The sequence below is a fragment of the Protopterus annectens genome, chromosome 4.part0 (assembly GCF_019279795.1).
Source record: "Protopterus annectens isolate FY-2018-M chromosome 4.part0, PAN1.0, whole genome shotgun sequence".
In the NCBI taxonomy this organism is placed as follows: domain Eukaryota; kingdom Metazoa; phylum Chordata; order Ceratodontiformes; family Protopteridae; genus Protopterus; species Protopterus annectens.
Genome location: NC_056733.1, coordinates 1,827,686,434 through 1,827,706,666, shown reverse-complemented (window position 1 = coordinate 1,827,706,666; position 20,233 = coordinate 1,827,686,434).

The following is a 20,233-nucleotide window of genomic DNA, read 5'->3' as shown; positions in this document are numbered from 1 at the left end:
CCTCCACGAGGCAGTCCAATTAGAACCAGCCCATCCAACCCTGACATGCCTGGATCCAACATTTCATACCCATAGTTCCTCCACCCCACCCGAGTTCAACATACATGCATACCATCCATTGTCCAGTTGCTATCGCAGCCATGACACACCTCCACACATTGCCCTCTCCCGAGCATTAGGGGCCCTACACATATGGTGCCCCAACCCATGCATTCTCAGGCTCTCCCACCATTTAGTCCTTGAACATACCTGCCCTTGTTTGTGTAATGGTCGGATGGCCAAACATCCTATCAATTTTTGGGTAGTCCCACCAGGGACTACCCACTGATTGTAAAGTAGACTTAGCAGATCAACACTGGTAAGATCCTGCCTGTGGTATGAGTAGCAATGCTTTGCTCACTCCTGCCCAGCTTGATATGACATATGCTGACAGCACTGTATAATACAGGGGTTGCTGTTGATTCCCTTCTCATTCCTTTTGATACTTTATTGTTACGACGTTCATTCGTCATATGTATATATATATATATATATATATATATATATATATATATATATATATATATATATATATATATATATATATATATATATATATATATATATATATATATATATATATATTTATATATATAGATATGTATATATATATATATATATATATATACATATATATATATATATATTTATATTATATATCTGTACATACTTATATACATTTCCTATGCTGGGCACTGCTTACACCTGCGCAAGTGCACTCAGACTTGCTTACTGGTACTTATATATGTTTACTGCTGCTTATTTGTGCTTGCACCTGCTTACTAATGCCTCATTCATTATGACAGTACCACTTTGAATGACATTTAGTTAAACATCTCATGCGATACTCTTATGTCGGTTTTACAGCAAAACGACATTCATTCCACAGAGAAAATGATATGTGCTATTGTTGGACTCGAACCGTGAATGCCTGTTCGTTCGGCAGGTGCTCTAAACACTACACTATTGACGTTTAAGTTGATTCCGCATGTTTTTTTCTATTTGAATGATTTTGATGTGTAAGCTACGCTCGGCGGAGGGCAGCGACGTGCAAACATGCTGCACTTTGCTTACACTTTCGATATTGCAGCAATACAAATGTATAATAGGGACACAGGGAATCTAATTGTGAAAGTTCTAGGGAAGGGGCTCAACATTCCACTACGTGCTTGTGTGTTTACTACTTCGATTTTATTTCACTGTTCTTGAACACTCTTGTATGTTTTGAATACATTTCATTATCTACAGACACTGAATTACTGATTTATTATTAGAAGCGGGTTCTAATAGTAAGCATAGTAGGCTGGGCAACTGTCAGGGCATGTTTATGCCTCCGTAGAGCACTTGTACACGCCCCCTGCACTCACACACATTTCCTGTGCACGTTGATGGTGCGGCGGGCCCTCATACATATTCATATGGTACTGCTGCACCATCTGTAATGAAGACGCTTGGCGCAAGGCTAAAACCGTCCTTGCGCCGAGCTTCATGAATCCCGGGGACAGCCTCTGCAAACAACCAACTAGGCCCAGAAAACACGCCTGAATATAGACAATGCTCCAGCTACTACCTAAAACTACTTAGGCAGAAAACACTACAGAAATCTTTATCACAGCAGAAAAGCAGCAGCGAGTCTTTAAAGTGAAACTTTTAAACAGATAAAGGAGCAAGCAGACTCTAGAGAATGCTTATAACTGCAAACAAACCAGTTTTATGATATACTCCTTGGACGGAAATCAGAAAAAACAAACACAAACAGATGTTTAACAAATGGAGAAAATTTCCAGTTAATACCTCACACACACAGTGAAAATAGCAACAAAAGATTTACAAACAGTGTGACAGTAAAAACCTTATTTATCAGGCCCTGGGAGGCAGAACATTTTAGTCCAACCGTGCAGATTAGTTTATAGCTATAAAAGACAGTAAAACATGCAGCAGAGAATAAAATTGCCATAAATATCTATAAGCAATAACTAGTAAAAATAAGCAAAAACAGAATACTTAAAGTTATATAGCACAGATAAGAGTTTGGCTCAGTGCCCTTCCTCGGATTAGCTCTGTGTAAAATGGCAGAAACACTCAGAAGCTAACCTCTTAAATAACAGAAAATTGAAACTTTTAACAACTTAAAAAAAAACTCGAAAGAACCAATGAGCTGCTTACTCCAAGTCATAGTCCAGGTAACCCGAAGCAGCCAATGACCATAAACATTACACTCTTACTGTAATGCAAAATGGCTTCTGCTAAACTAAGATGGCCTGGAACATGTGCTCAGACACAGCCTATGGAAACAACCAACTAGGCCTAGAAGGCAAGCCTGAATATGGACAATGCTCCAGCTATTACCTAGGACTAATTAGGCAAAAAACTACACAAATGTTTATCACAGCAGAAAAACAGCAGTGAACCTTTAAATGAAAGTTTTAAACTGATTAAGGAGTGAGGAGCCTTTAGAGAATGCTTTTAACTCAAAACAGTTATATGATACACTCCTTGGCAGGAAATCAGAAGAAACAAACACAAACAGATGTTTAAGAAGTGGAAAAAATTTCCATTTAATAGCTCACACACAGTGAAACTGCCTAGAAAAGATTTACAAACAGTGTGACAGTAAAAACCTTATTTATCAGGTCCTGTGAGTTAGAAAAGTTTAGTACAACTGTGCAGATCAGTTTGTAGCTATAAAATACAATAAAGAGCATGCAGCAGACAATAAAAGTGCTATAAATATCTATATCTCTAAGCGATAACCAGTAAAAATAAGCAAAAAACAGAATACTTAGATTTATATATCACAGATCAGAGTTTTTCTCCATGCTCTTCCTCCGATTAGCTCTGTGGAAAAAGGCAGAAACACTCACAAGGTATCCTCTCAAGTAACAGAAAGTTGAAACCTGAAACAACTTTAAAAGAAGCTCAGAAGAACCAATGAGCTGCTTACTCCAAGCCACAGTCCAGGTAACCCCAATCAGCCAATGACCATAAACATTACACTCTCACTGCAATGCAATATGGTTTCTGCTAAACTAAGATGGCCTGGAACATGATACACTCCTTGGAAGGAAATCAGAACTAACAAACAGACGTTTAACAAGTGGAGAAAATGTCCAGTTAATAGCTCACATACAGTGAAACAAACTAGAAAAATGTTCAAACAGTGTGACAGTAAAAACCTTATTTTTGAGACCCTGTGAGGCAAAAAAAAAATTAGTACAACCATGTAGATTAGTTTATAACTATAAAATACAGTAAAAAGTATGCAGCAGACAATAAAAGTGCTATAAATATCTATAAGCAATAACAAGTAAAAATAAGCCAAAAACAGGATACTTAAATTTATATATCACAGACAATAGTTTTGTTGAGTGCCCTTCCTCCGATTAGCTCTGTGTAAAATGACAGAAACACTCACAAGGTAACCTCTTAAGTAACAGAAAGTTGAAACTTGAAACAACTTTGGAAAACACTCAAAAGAACCAGTGAGGTGCTTACTCCAAGTCGTAACCCCAATCAGCCAATGACCATAAACATTACAATCTCACTGAAATGAAAAATGGTTTCTGCTAAACTAACATGGCCTGGAACATGTGCTCAGACACACAGCCTCTGCAAACAACCAACTAGGCCCAGAACACAAGCCTGAATATGGACAATGCCCCAGCTACTACCTAAAACTACTTAGGCAGAAAACACTACAGAAATCTTTATCACAGCAGAAAAGCAGCAGTGAGCCTTTAAGTGAAACTTTTAAACAGATAAAGGAGCAAGGAGACTCTAGAGAATGCTTTTAACTGCAAACAAACCAATTATATGATACAGTCCTTGGCCGGAAATCAGGACAAATAAATACAAAAAAGAAGTTATGTCCTTACCATAACATTCCATGTGGAGTGTTCATCTCACCTTTGTTCTTACAAATGGGTGTCGGAGCCGATCCTTGACTCCGAGTCGGCCTCTTAGCAAAGCTCTGCATCTAGGAGAAGCTCGAGACCAACCTACCTCCCACAATTCCCTCTGCCTCTACCTCAGATCTAGTTTGCAAAACAATACCAGATCCAGCAATAACAAAGGTAATCAATCATAAGAGGGATACATAAGTATACATAAGGAGCAGATACTAGCTCAAGCCAGGAAACAGCAGAAAGAACACTAGTGGGAGACAAACAGACCAGACTTCTAAATCCATACGTTCTTCCAGACCTGAGGGTGGGAGGGTGGGGATGTAAGAGCAAAGGCGAGATGAACACTCCACATGGAATGTTATGGTAAGGACATAACTTCTTTATGTGAGAGTGTTCAATCTCGCCGTTTGTTCTTACAAATGGGTAGCGTCCCTAGCTCCGTTACCCTGAGTGACTCACGGAAGAACGTTCCTGAGCACAGTGGTACCAAAAGATGCTCTATCCCTGGAAGTCCTATCAACTTTATAATGAGTAATGAATGTATGCGGTTTAGACCAAGTGGCGACTGCACAAATAGTGTCCAATGGCAGACGAGCCGCATGAGCCAGAGATGTGGAAACTGACTTAGTAGAATGTCCCTTTGGTTTGGTGGACAAAATCTGTTTGAAGCAGAATACACGAAGGTTATACAATCAGTTTGCCATTTAGAAAGTGTGCGCTTCGCCACTGCCATGCCCTTTTTGTTGTCCACAAAGGCTATAAACAGTTGGTCTGCTTTCCTATGGTCCTTAGTTCTATCCAGGTAGAATCTGAGTTGTCTATGAACATCCAATTTGTGTAACATATATTCCAGCTTGTTGGAGTGGTTCTTGAAAAATGTAGGAAGCTCAATGGACTGATTAATGTTGTTAACCGAACAGACCTTAGGGAGAAAGGAAGGGATGGTGCGTAATGACACCCTGTCCAGGTGAAAAATTAAATATGGCTGTTTGATGGAAAGTGCCTGAAGTTCTGATACTCGTCTGGCTGAAGTGATAGCTACTAGGAAAAGAGTCTTCCAGGACAAGAACTTTAAGAAACAGGAAGAAGCTGGTTCAAAGGGTGGTAAAATTAACTGGGACAAGAGTAAATTTAGATTCCAAGGAGCTGTAGGTGACCTAACTGTTGGTCTGAGATGAAAGGACCCTTTCATGAAGGCCTTACAAAGCCTATGAGCCATAATGGGAGCTCCGTTTTCTCCTATGTGAAAGTTGGAAATAGCGGCCAACTGAACTTTTAAAGTGGCAGTAGAGGCTCCTTGGTGAAACAGAATGGACAGGAATTCCAAAATCTTGTTTAGGGGGGCTACTAAAGGATCCAAATGCTGTGTAGTCGCCCAGTAGATGAAACGTTTCCACTTACTGGTATAGATTTTAGTAGTGGAAGCCTTATGGGAGGCGACCAGAATGTTCTGAACCGCCGGAGAAAGAAGATCAGACCTGGCTAAGTAGGGAAGCGGAGCAGCCAGGCTGCTAACTTGAAGGATAGGAGCGACGGGTGAGGAGCTCCTGACGAATGAGTCAGCAGATCTGGCACTGGGTCCAGAATCCAGGGCTCCTGCATTTGGTGGGCTTGAAGAAAGGGGAACCAAATCTGTCGAGGCCAGAATGGGGCAATGAGAATTATAGTCCTCTCCTGGTCTTTGGCTTTCTGAAGAAATTTCGGGATCAGTGGTACAGGAGGCACGGGGGCCAATCGTGAATCAGAGCGTCCCTGGGGACATCCCCTGGAGGGGGTAAAAGGGCAAAGTAGCTTCTGCATTTGGTGTTCATTGGAGACGCAAACAGATCGCAGCAAGGCTGGCCCCATTTGCGGAAAATCCTTTCCGCCACTTTCTGATTGAGGGACCACTCGTGAGGTAACAGGATGGCTCTGCTCAACCTGTCCGCTATGACGTTGGATAACCCTGGGATGTGCGTTGCTATTAGAAAGCGACCCGTGGACTCTGCCCATTGCCAAATTCTCATGGCCTCTCTGCACAACTGGTAAGACTTGGTTCCTCCCTGTTTGTTTATGTACCAGACTACGGACATATTGTCCATCTGTACTGCAATAGTCCCTAGAGGTAGAAGGGGGGAGAAGTGTTGCAACGCTAGAAACACTGCCCTCATCTCTAGAACATTTATGTGCAGGTTATACTCTAAGCTGGACCATTCGCCTTGGACTGTCTGTCCCTGAAAGATGCCCCCCCACCCTATCAGGGAAGCATCCGTGGTCACTGTGGCTGTTGGTTTGGGTAACACAAATGGTCGGCCGCTGATGAAGTTGTGATTCTGTAACCACCAAGACAGGTGTGCTTTGCAGGTATTCGTTATGTGAATCTCGTGTGTCAGCGGTAACTGCTGGAACGACCACTGTGCGAACAGCAGCCATTGGAGAACTCTCATGTGTAGCCTCCCCATGGGAACTGCAATGAGGGAAGCTGACATGAGCCCTAAGACTTTCAGGACTAGTTTGGCTGGGGACTTTTTGGACAATAGCAGGAGAGATACGTGTTCTTGTAGGGAAGCTATTCTTGTGGAGGGGAGTTTTAGTAGCAAAGAACGGGTATCTAGATCTGCCCCTATAAATGAAATATGCTGCGAGGGCTGTAACGCAGATTTTTCGAAATTTATCAAAATCCCTAGCTGAGCACAAAGGCTGATTGTGTAGTCCCTGGCCTGTATCAGTTGACGCTCGGTGGTGGCAGTAAGGAGCCAGTCGTCCAGATATGGAAACACCCGGAATCCTAGGCGTCTCAAGTGAGACGCTACCACTGCCATGCATTTGGTGAAAACCCTGGGGGCTGAGGTTAGACCAAAGGGCAGGGCCCGAAACTGAAAGTGGCTGGCTCCCAGCCAGAAGCGCAGGTGATCTCTGGACACTCTGCCCATTTTGATGTGGTAGTAGGCGTCCCTGAGATCTATTGAGCACATCCGGTCGTCCTTCTGTAAAAACGAAAGGATCGATTGAAGCGTGACCATCCGGAACTTTTCTTTCTTCACAAATGTATTGAGAGTGCTTAGGTCCAGAATTGGCCTCAAGTCCCCTGTCTTTTTTGGAACTAAAAAGAACCTTGAGTAAGTTCCGGATCCTCTTTTGTCCGCCGGGACTGGTTGGATGACTCTTTTTTCTAGCAGCTTTGAGATTTCTATAGCTGCAGGTTTTCGCAGATGGGGTGGTACATCTGGGAATCTTTTTTGTGACAATGGGAGGAATACAAAGGGAATTTTGTAACCTCTGGTAATAATGCTTTTTACCCAATTGTCTGAAGTAAGGCTTTGCCAGGCCTGAGGGTATAAAGCTAAGCGACCCCCGACTGCCTCCAGAGCAGGACAGTCGGGCCTCCTCTCAGGAGTGCTGGAAAGGCTTCCCAGGGATGGTATCCCTGTCACCTTGGTTCTGCGGACCCCCTCTGCCGCCAGGGTGGCGTCTTCCATTTCTGCCCCTCCTCTGCCTCTGGGGGGGGGCATCACCCTGTGTGCCTGGGAAAGAACCCTGGGGTTTACGAAACCACATCTTTCCACCTCGTTGCCCTTTGGGGTACGGTCTGGATGGGGTGGAAAAACGGACTCCGACAGCAGACAGAGTCTTTCCCTCCTGCTCACACCGGGTTAGGGTCTCCTTTACTTTGGGGCCAAAAAGAATGGCACCATCAAAGGGGGCGTTAGTAAAGGAAGACTTGAAGGCTTCCGCAAAGGAGCACAGCCGCATCCAGGATTGTCTACGAAGAGCAATCGCTGAAGCTGCAGCCCTACTCGACCCTTCGGCTGCATACAAGATGAGCCTCATGGACGAGTTCACAATAGACGTAAGGGTATTGAGCTGTGCTGTAACCTTGTCCGAGACAGCAGCATCTGTACTACCCTGGAGGGTATCTCCCAACTCCTTGACTAGATCCCTCTGTAATCGTGTGAAGTGTGTCAAGTAGTTCAGCGATCGCATGGAAAAAGTCGCTGAACTGAAAATGCGCTTCCCATATCTGTCCATGGTCCTAGAGTCTCTGTTAGGGGGATGGACAGACGAGGAAGATTCGGACATCTCCTTTTTAGTGGCTGCGGCCACCACCATAGCGTCCACTGGAATTCCCTTAGTAAGGTATGACTTGTCCTGAGGGGCAGTTATGTATTTGTTAGGTTTCCTGGGAACTGGCTCCACTGTGTCAGGTGCCTCCCATGCCCTTCGAGCAATTAACTCCATTAACTCGTCGAAGGGCGGAGTGACCCAGGGGGAGGAAGGGCGAGCACCAAATGCCTTCAGCAGAACCGACTCATCCTCAGAAGGGGGTAGGGCCTGCCAATCACCTCTCTGCTTCAGGATCTCCAGGATGTCAGCAAAGGAGACATCCTCTGAGGGTGACTTTGGGGACCCTTCTGACTCATCTAAGTCAGTATCCGATGTTAAAGATTCTTGTGGAGAATCTAAGTGCCTCCTCTTGCACAACTTTTTCCTCGGAACGTCATCGGGAGGGGCATCCGATGAGGCCTCCGAGGAAGAAGGGGCTCCCTCTGGGAGTGGCTGAGACACTGGTGCTCTACGCTTATGTGTAGTCATGGGTGCAGAAGTAGACAACGGACCTTTATGGGAGGGAGAAGTTGCTTCTGTTGACGTGGTTGTCTGAGAAGACAATACCTTCCTCATGAGGTCAAAGGCCCCTGGACCCCGAGTCGAGGAATCCCCCGGTTCCGAAGAACGCGGAAGTATCTGCGACGCGGAGGCCAAGGGCATTGACCTCAAGGACGGAGCCGAAGTGATCCATGCAGAGGCACCGAGGGGGAGAGTCGGAACCGAAAGATCGGTTCGACTCTCGGTCCCGGAGCCAAGGATAGATCGTCGGCCCTGCGAGTCCGCTAACGGTTCCGACGGAGTCGAGGTCAACGGTGCCGACCGAGGAAGGGACGGTTCCGGCACCAAGGGCTCCACTATCATCAGATCAACATCTCCTGGCTCCGAAGGCTGAGAAGGCCTCAGAGGAGGACCAGATGGAGATAAGGGAAGGCCTTCGAGTCTCGACACCAATTGGGAGGAGACTGAAATGAGCTTGGACAGGGCCGTGTTCTCCATTAACTTCTGCACCACACGATCTACTTCGGTGTCGGAGAGGGGCCTGGAAGAACGGGTCGAAGGAACCGAGGATGGTGCCGACCTCAATATCGCAGGAGGTGGAAGCTCCGACACCGGTTCCAAGACTCAAGGCTCGGTCACAGTAAGAAGCTCGACACTCGGCCCCGAAGCCTGTGGAACCGGTGAACAAACTTTAAATGAAGAACTCGGAGCCGATGACGTGGGCTCCGATGTCTTCGATCCCTTCAAGGACTTAGAAGCCTGGTCCGACTTGTCAAGCGCCTCTTGGAAGGCAGGCTTCAAAAGACCTCTATCAATCAGCTTCCTGCGTCTATCTGTCATGACCCTTCCACTAAAAGAATGACAGATAGAACAGTCTTCTTGTAGATGGAGAGGGCCAAGACAGTAGACACAGGAGCTATGGTTGTCAGTGATAGACATCTTTTGCCCACACTGACACCTCTTGAATCCAGACTTGGCTTTTTCAGACATATCCTGTGGAGAAAAAAGTGTACAAATACCAAATAACACTTGTCAAGATACAAGTCCACAAACACAGCAATAAAAATTGCAAGTATCAATCCTAAATTTAGTAACTAGGTGGGGTAGGCCCTAAGGAAACTAAACTATATATATAGATATATTATATATATTAGAGTAGCCAAAAGGATGACCAAGACCCACACGTACACTAAATAAAGATCCCAAAAGATGAAAAGATTTCACGAGAAAAAAAGATTAAGAAATTAGCTTATCTTCCCAAAAGTTGGACAGAGCTCTCAAAATCGATGCGATCGGTTGCAGCGGCAAACTAGATCTGAGGTAGAGGCAGAGGGAATTGCGGGAGGTAGGTTGGTCTTGAGCTTCTCCTAGATGCAGAGCTTTGCTAAGCGGCCGACTCGGAGCCGAGGATCGGCTCCGACACCCATTTGTAAGAACAAACGGCGAGATTGAACACTCTCATATCAGATGTTTAACAAGCGGAGAAAATTTCCAGTTAATACATCACACACAGTGAAACTAGCTAGAAAATATTTACAAACAGTGTGAAAGTAAAAACCTTATTTATCAGGCCCTGTGAGGCAGAAACTTTTAGTGCAACCATGCAGATTAGTTTATAGCTATAAAAGACAGTAAAAAGTATGCAACAGGCAATAAAAGTCCTATAAATATCTATAAGCATTAACTGGTAAAAATAAACAAATTTATATATCACAGATCAGAGTTTTGCTCAGTGCCCCTCCTCTGATTAGCTCTGTGTAAAATGACAGAAACACTCACAAGGTAACCTCTTAAGTAACAGAAAGTTGAAACTTGAAACAACTTTAAAAAAAAGCTCGAAAGAACCAGTGAGACGCTTACTCCAAGCTGTAGTCCAGGTAACCCCAATCAGCCAATGATCATAAACATTACATTCTCACTGCAATGCAAAATGGTTTCTGCTTAACTAAGATGGCCTGGAACATGTGCTCAGACACACAGCCTCTGCAAACAACCAATGAGGTGCTTACTCCAAGCTGTAGTCCAGTTCAAAGAATTTTGAAGAAAGCTGTAGAAGTTGTGCTTTATTTTGTAGAATGTGCCCTGTGTTTGGATGTCAAAGGTTTGTTGCTTGAATGGTATAAAATGCTACAGTTAGGAGTCTTAAAAGGTAAATTTGGATAGCTTCTAACCTAACTTAGAAGAAAAACAGGAAATTAAAGTGTGGCCTTCTTTTGTTTTTGTATGCTAAAAATACAAGTGTAACTGTCTCTGGACAATCAGAGTCTAAACAGAAGTTACACACTTACAATAACACTGGATCCATTTCATCTCTAGTATACTGAATTCAATTTGTGAGATACAGACTCTTGCAATCTGATCTGACATGTCTAGCCACGTCAAACTACAACAATGCATCTGTTCCTAATTCTACCTCAGACTGAGTTTGTTGCATGCTTGGAGTGGACTACAGGTTCATATTACGTAAATAATAAGAAGAGGGGATTGAAATAGGTCTAATAAGCCCTCCAGAAAAAGAAGACAATTTAGTAAGGGGAAGGTGAGTGGGTTGTCATACTGAACAGACTAGGAAAGAAAAAGATATGAAAGTTATATATTCACCATAACAATGCTTCTGTGTTGCCCATTTTCATTCTTCCTCAGCTGATGAGTCTCAGATCCAACTTGGCCACTTTTACCACATTCTCAGCGCCAACTCTCGAGCTCCTCTCTTTACCCATAATAACCCACTAACCTAACATACCTCTGATCGAGTTTGCTGCCCCTAACAATCTATGGTCAATACTATAAAGACTTTAAAAAGCAAACATGGTAAGAGATAGAAATGCAGCTCAAAGTAGCCAAAAAAAATATGCTATTTACTCCAAAACAACACCTTAACCAGAAAAATGAAGTTATGTACTTACCATAATGTTCCATGTTTGTTGTCCTTGATCTCACCTTCCTTCTTGTTGGTTGGGTTCGGAGCCGACCTTTGGCTCTGACTTGGACATACTGTAAAGCCTGAGGGCTTCCACTGGCTCAAGGCTAGACCCTTTCCCATCATGTGTAGTGTTATTAACCACATCTCATTTGTGATAACCCATAGCACTAGGCCACAATGTGTAGATATATAAACTATAGACATATATAACAAAATATATATATATGTATATAAGAAAAAAACCCTAAAGCCATAAGTAGAAATTCTTATTCTATCCAACTCAAAAGGCAGGAAGAGAATCAAGGCTTATTTGGCCCAATATGGATAACTCCTCTCGATCCTCCAGGAGGAAGAAGGAGGGTGGGATGCAAGAAGGAAGGCAATATCAAGGACAACAAACAATGAACGTTATGGTAAGTACATAACATCTTTATGTTATGTTGTCCCTATCTTGCCTTCCTTCATGGTTGGGACAGCATCCCCAGTACCTTCTTCTTGGGTGGCTCAATGGAATATATTCTTCAGAACTGTGGAACCAAAGGATGCCCTTTTCCAGGAGGCCATATCTCCTTTGTAATGAGTAATGAAAGTATGGGGGTTAACCCACACAGCCTCCATACAAACTGAGTCTAAAGGCAGTCTGGCCAGAAAGGCAGTAGAGGTAGACAAAGCCCTGGTTGAGTGTTCTCGGATTTTCCCTGGTAGTTGCTTTTTTTGTGAGTTATAGACGTAAGTAATGGTATCCAAAATCCATTTTGATAAAGTCACTTTCGATACTGGAGTTCCCTTTTTGTTCTCTGCAAAGAATACAAACAATTGGTCAGATTGTCTGAATTCCTGAGTCCTGTGCAAATAGAAATGTAATTGTCTATGAACATCCAGATGGTGGAGTTTATATTCTGTTTTGTTACCATAGTTCGGAAAAAACACTGTTAGTTCTATCGAATGATTCAGATTGAACTCTGAGCAAACTTTTGGTAGAAAGAAAGGGTTGGTCCTGACAGAAATCCTATCTTTGTGGAAAATTAAATAAGGAGAATGAAAGGAAAGGGCTTGCAATTCCGATACCCTCCTAGGTGAGGTAATGGTGATCAAGAAAATAATTTTCCAAGTCAAAAATTTTAGAGCACAAGAACTGGCTGGTTCAAATGGAGGAAGAATCATGGCAGCTAGGACTAAATTTAGAAGCCAAGGAGGAAGAGTTTATCTTATTGGGGTTCTCAAAAGGATGGTACCCCTCAGAAAAGCTTTGCATAGCCTGTGGGACATAACATTAGAACGCATTTCTCCTACATGGAAGTTGGAAATAGCCAACTGAACTTGGATAGTTGCTGCTGCTGCTGCTCCTTGTTTAAAAGTTTTAGCCAGGAATTCTAGTATCTTTGAAATGGGTGCAGTAAAAGGATCAATATTATTGTTGACAGCCCAACAAGTGAACCGTTTCCATTTACTAGTATATAGTTTCCTCGTAGAGGATTTGTGAGAGGAGATGAGGATGTTGTATGGCCGGGGAGATGTCAGGAAGCCTGGCTAAACCAGGAAGTGGAGGAACCAAGCTGTCCAGCTTGAGGGTCTGTAAGGAAGGATGGAGTGTGCCCGATTGATGCATCAGCAAGTCCGGAGCTGGGTCCAAGATCCAAGGCTCCTCCAGGAGATGGGATCATAGAAATGGGAACCAGATTTGATGAGGCCAGTAGGGGGCAATGAGGATTAGCTTGCAACCCACTGATTTTGCTTTTTGAAGAACCTTGGGCATCAGAGGAAACAGAGGAAAGGCATACAGAAGTCCCAGGGGCCAATCATGAACAAGTGCATCCCTGGGTGATTGTCCCGGTGGGGGGACTAGGGCAAAATAGCTGCTCCATTTGGCATTGATGGATGTGGCAAAAAGATCACAGCAAGGATGGCCCCACTTGTGAAAGAACTGATTCGCAATGTCTTGTTTCAGGGACCTCTTGTGAGGCATAAGGATAGCCCTGCTTAATTTGTCCACTATCATGCTGCATTTCCCCGGGATGTGTGTCGCAATCAGAAAACGTTGGGAGGACATTGCCCATTGCCATACTCTTAGGGTCTTTCAACATAAGGGATAGGATCTGGTTCCACCTTGCTTGTTGATGTACCATACCAGTGACATGTTGTTTGAATCGCAATCATCCCCATGGGAAGAGAGTTGTGAAGTGCTTGCAATGCCAGGTGCACCGCTCTCATCTCGAGGACATTTATGTGCAAATGGTACTTGTGTTGTTGCCAAGTTCCGTGAACAGTCTGTCCCAGATAATGCCCCCCACCCTATCTGGGAAGCATCCATGGTCACTGTGACAACTGGTTGGGGGAGAACTAACGATCTGTCTTTTGTCAGCTGGGTGGACTGAAGCCACCATTTTAGGTCCTTATTGCAAGTCTCCGTGATGAGAATTTCATTAGACATGGGTAGATCTTGCATGGACCATTGAGCAAAGAGGAGCCACTGCAATAACCTCATGTGGAAATGTGCCAAGGGAACTAGAGTTATAGCTGCCACCACTGAGCCCAGGACTTTGAGAACAAATCTTGCTTGAGTCACTTTCCTCCTGATTAGAGTTGCAACTTGGTGTCGAATGGGCGACACCCTTTCCTGAGGCAATTTTACACTCATGTCTTTGGTGTCTAGATCTGCTCCTATAAATGCAATGTACTGACAAGGCAACAAGGCAGACATTTCATAGTTTATAGTGATACCTAGCTGAGAGCAGAGGCGTATTGTGGAGTCCCTTGTATCGGTTAGTCGATGCTGGTGGTGGAGGTAAGGAGCCAGTCGTCTAGATATGGAAACACCCGGAATCCTAGATGCCTCAGATGAGCCGTGAATACTGCCATGCATTTGGTGAACACCCTGGGGGCTGTGGTGAGGCCAAAGGGCAGAACTCTGAACTGGTAGTGACTAGCTCCCAGCCGTAAGTGTAGAAATCTCTTGGATCACCTGTCCATCTTGATATGGTAGTACGCATCCTGGAGATCAATGGAGCACATCCAATTGTCCTTTCCCAGAAAGGGAAGTATGGACTGCAGTGTCACCATCTGGAACTTTGTCTTTTTGACAGACTTGTTGAGTCTGCTGAGATCCAAAATGGGCCTCCAGTCCCCTGTTTTCTTTGGTACTAAAAAGAACCTTGAGTAAGTTCTGGATCTGATTTGTTCTGCAGGGACTTCTTGGATAACTCTTTTTCTGAGCAACTTTTGAACTTCTAGAGTTTCTTGTTCCCTCAGATTGGGTGGCACATCTGGGATGGATTTTTGTTTTTGGGGAAGAGGTGGTATGGAAAAAGGAATACTGTATCCCCTGGATATTATCAACTGTATCCATGTGTCTTCTGTGATATCTTGCCAGACTTCTGGGTACAGTGACAATTTCTCCCGACTGCCTCCAGAGGTGGACAGGTGGGTCCCCTTTCAGGAGCGCTGGAAGGGCCTCCCAGAGAACATATCTCTGTCATCCTGACTCTGCGGACCCCGTCTGCTGAGATGGTGGCTTCTCCCATTATTATTCCTCCCTCTGCCCCGGGGGGAAAATTCACCATGTGCATCAGGAGAATTTCCCTGGGATTTCCGGAACCACATTTTTCCGCCCTTTTGACCTCTGGTGTAAGGCTGAGAAGGCACGGAAAAACATACTCCCATGGCAGAGAGAGTCTTGGCATCTTGCTCGCACCTAGTTAGAGTCTCTTCTACCTTAGGCCCGAACAACGATGAGCCATCAAAGGGGGCTTTGGTAAAGGAGGACTTGAAAGGCTCTGCAAACTGACAAAGGCACATCCAGGAATGCCTTCATAAGGCGACTCCTGTGCCTGCAGCCCTGCTTGCTCCATCGGCTGCATAAGAGATAAGCTGCATGGAGGAGTTAACTACCAAAGATAAGGTCGCAAGCTGAGAAGCAGTCTTATCTGCAGCTCCCAGAACTGTAGGATCCTGTAGGGTATCTCCTAGCTCTTTCAAGAGATCCTTCTGAAGACGGGTGAAATGGGATAGATAATTCAGTGACCTGAGACTAAAGGCCGCTGAAGAAAAGACACGCTTTCTGTGTATGTCCATTGTACATGACTCTTTGTTCGACGGATGTACAGATGTAGAAGTCTCTACTAATTCCTTCTTAGTGGCCACCGCCACCACCATAGCATCAACTGGTACACCCTTGGATACAAAGGATTTGTCATCAGGGGCTGTTATGAACTTATTGGGCCTCCACGGAACTGATTCCATCAATTCTGGAGAGCTCCATGCCTTTTGACTTACTACCCCTAGCAGCAGGTCGAAGTGCTGAGACAGCCAAGAGATGGAGAGTCGGTATCCGAATGCATCCAGGTACACGGAGTCATCCTCAGAAGGGGAAAGGGACTTCCAGCCACCCCTCTGCCTCTGCCTGAGAATTTCCAGGATGTCGGAAAATGAGACATCCTCAGAGGTGGATACAGGGACTATTCTGAGCCCTCCAAGTCCGTGTCAGATGTCAGAGACTCAGGGGAGTACACATGCTTCCTCTTACATGGCCTCTTCCAGGGGACCTCCTCAGGGAGATGCTCTGGGGAGGTTTCGGAAGGCGGGTCGCCCAATGGTGCATCCCGGGGCACTGGTTCACTGCACTTAGAATGGAGGGGTGGTTAGAGGGAAGACACTGGCTCCATAGGGGATGAAGTAGTTGAAGCCGAGGGAGGAACTGTCTGAGAGGACACCACACTTCTCATCACCTCGAAGGCACCACGCTCCCAGCCTGAGAGTGTCCCCAGCTCCGAAGAGTCGAGAGGGTGATGGCTCCAAGGCTGATGTGGGAGCCCAGCTCACTTACTTTGAAGCTCCAAGAGGGAGAGAGGGGTCAGACAAAGATCCAATACTGCTCCCCCCTCAGAGCCAACAAGGGAGTGTCGTCTCCTAGATCCCTCGATAGAAGGAGGTATAAAGGAGATCACAGTGGATGTCGGAACCGAAAGACCAGAGGTTTTTGGAACTGATGGTTCCACCACAATGACTTCCATGCACTCCGGCTCCAAGCTCAGGTGAGTTGAAGGAGGAATAGACAGTTCAGGAGGAAGAGTAGTTGGCTCCTCATCCATACAGGCTGGGATTGATAATATTTTGGAGAGAGCCAGTGTCTTGAGAAGCCACTTCACCACCCTCTACCCATCATCATCTGAAAGACTCCTGGATGATCGAGAGGAGTGGGTGGACGATCGGTGACTGCCTGCCACAGACTGTAGAAGCAGTGACTGTGGAGCAGACTGCAGCAGTTCCAAGGAAGGAGATCTAGTCCTCTTATGACTCCTAGACAGTCCTGAGGACACTGATGGAACTGCAGGATATAAGGTCTTATCAGACCTGAGAGGTTTCAGATCCGACGAACTGGTAGATTTCTCTAAGTGTCTCGACGGCTCTGTAGTCGGAGCCGATGCAGGTGTCAGTTTGGGTGATTTCCCTGATTTACTAGCCTGATTCCCTTGTATTGAAGTGTCAAAAGGCCCTTTTAGTAAACCTCGCAAGATAAGTTTGTTTTTGCGCTCCTGCAGGACTCTGGCGCCGAAAGCATGACAAATAGAACATGAGTCCTGCAGGTGCATGTCTCCCAAACAATAAACGCAACTCACATGTCCATTGGTCAGGGACATTTTCTGGGAGCATGGGTCACATTTTTTAAATCCAGAAGGTATGGATTCTTTGGGAGCTTCTTTGGACATTATGACAACAGCAACAAAGCCCAATACAGTAACTACAATACACTGACATTATAGATATCAGACAAACAGCTTTACAATAACCACTAAAAAACTATATCTAACTTATCCTCTAAATTAAATGACAATTCTTCCGACTGTGGACAGCCTCTAACTTAAACAGCTACTCCTTACCAGAAAAGGAAAAGGAGGGAATAAGGGGAAAGCCCTGTAACTGAAACGGGCTAAGAGTAAGGGGGAATCCTCTAAGAAAAAATGGATTTGAAAAGGGGAATAGGCCTGGAGAAAGAACAACGGCCTAAACAACAGCAACAACAAACAGAAAGAGGAGATGGGGGGGGCTAAACAAACACTACTAATCTACAAAGAGACCCTGAAGAAATATCAAGATTTAAACACAGAAAATAACAATAAAATTCAAAAACTTAACCTGAGCCAGTATCCAGCAATCTCGAAGCTTCAAGCGGCAAACGAGATCTGGGTAACTAGCTCTAGGCATGATGGGATAGGGTCTAGCCTCGAGTCAGTGGAAGCTCTCGAGCTTTAGAATATGGCTGACTCAGAGCGAACCCAACCAACAAGAAGGAAAGCGAGATAGGGACAACATAACATCACACATTTCATCTTACCTCAAATAATAACACACAAAAAAACATAAACCAAATTAAACTACTCAGAGTCATATTAGATGACAACTTAAATTTGATCACCACATACTTCATTCCATCAAGAAAACTCACCAAAAACTCAGCTCCCTCCAGAGGGCTAAACACTACCTGACAGATCAAGCAAGGATGACCTTAGCAGCAACATACCTACTTCCTTCTCTATTATATGCTTCCCCTATTCTTACAAATATCAACACTATGTATAAAACTAAACTAGCTTCTTGCTACTACAAAACAGCTAGATTTGCAATCAACCAGGCTTATACAACACACCACTGAGGTGCATTAAAACAATTAAGCTGGCTTGAACTCCCAAACCAGTTGACATACTCACAACTAATCATTGCCCACAACCTTCTGTACTCTCCAGACAAATTTCCAGCATTACAAAATACTCTACTGTACTATTCACCCACTAGAGACCTTTGCTCTAGCAATAAGCTTTTACTATGTATAAGTAAGACATTCAACACTGCTGGGGACTCTGTCTCTGCTCTCATTATGTGTCAAAACTCTGGAATGAAATACCCACACAGTTAAAGCAGAAAACTTAAATAGTTTCAAAACTTTGGTTATACAGCACCTATGCCAAAGATGGCTCTCTTCTTCCTGCTCACTTGGCTAGCTTTACTCAAATTATTTTCCTTCAACTCTTATAGCCACTTTGCTTACCAATCTTTTTGTACCTTATCTCACCTCCTCATACTGCACTTATTTCCTAGCTCTACTTTCCCTCCTTCTCTCATACACCACCACTAACTACAATTCGTCCTCTGTCCATTTGTCCTCCTGCTCATTTCCATAACTTCTCTTTTCATATCGCTCTCATTTTTAGCTACATTCTACTTATCTGTCTAAATTATTACTAAACTAAAAAATACCCCAGTATGATCTTTTCCCTGAAGCCATCATGCTATAAATACATTCATTAATTGTTACTGTATATTACTACTCCATTCAAAAATTTGCTGATTTATGTTCATTTCTCTCTTGTTTTTTGGGTGTTAAAATGTTATGTTCATGTAAGAAACATTTAAAAATATTTAAAAATCATGTAAATAAATTGATGTATAGATGTTTTTGCCTTGCAATTATAAATGTATATCATATGTAACTTTAATGTGGAGCTTTTGTCCCTGGGCCTCCACTGGAAATGGGTTTTGCCCAGTTGGACTTTCCCTGCTCTGCAAAGAGAAATAAATAAATAATAAGGAACAATATTTCTGTAAGTATTACCCCTAGGTCTCTCCAGGAGTAAAGGGAAGAGGGTTAGGAGGGTGGGAAGTTGATGAAAAATGAAAATAGAGACACAGATGCATTGTTACTGTGAGTACATAACTTTTGTATCTAATGTTGTCATTTTCATTCATTCCTCAACCAATGGGACAGAGTTCCTAGCTAGATGAACTTTGGGAGTCCTTATGGAAGTATATTTTGGAGTACTGTGGAGACAAAGGCAGCTCTGTTCCTAGAAACCAAATCCAACTTGTAATGAGCAATAAAGGTATGAGCACTGAACCAAGTGGCTGAGGCACAAATGTCATCAAATGGCAAAAAGCTGAAGAATTGGCCACAGACCACATGGAATGTGCTGTAGGGGGCTTAGAAAAAGACAACCCTCCTTGGCTGTAGACAAAGGATATGCAATCAGTTAACCATTTGCCTAAGGTTACTTTAGAAACCACCATGTGCAATCTGTTCAGTGAAAAAGATACAAACAATTGGTCAGTTTTCCTGAAATTTTTGGTCCGATGGAGATAGAACTGAAGTTGCCTCTGCACATCCAAAAGATGGAGCATATATTCTCCCATATTAGAGAAATTTGTAAAGAAAACTGGAATGTTAATGACCTGAGTAATATTAGACACAGAAGCCACTGTAGGCAAAAAAGACCAGTGTGTACATAAGGAAACTCTATCTTTATGAAAAACCAAGTAAGCAGACTTGGAGGAAAGAGCCTGGAATTCAGATACTCATCTAGCTGACATAATAACAACTAGAAAAGTAGTTTTCCAGGACAAAAACTTTAGATGTCTCTTGGCTGAAGGTTCAAATGTTCCTTGAGTCACATCTCAAAGCAGGATAGTTAAATCTCAAGAAGTAGGTTCCTTGACTTGGGCCTAAGCAAGAAGGTGCCTTTCAGGAATGCCTTGTATAACCTGGATGGAAGCTTGAAATGGCAGCCAACTGCACGTTAGTAGTAGAGAAACTAGCAACCTCATTGAAAATTGAAGCTAAAATTAAAATACAGCTGATATAGGGGCAGAAAAAGGGTCAAAATCTCTTTTAAGGGCCCAGACTGAAAATCCATTCCATTTACTTTTGTAAATTTTCCTAGTATAAGCCTTATGAGAAGACAACAAAAAAATGTTTCGGACTGGGGAGGAAAGCCTTGGCTGTCTAGAAATCAGT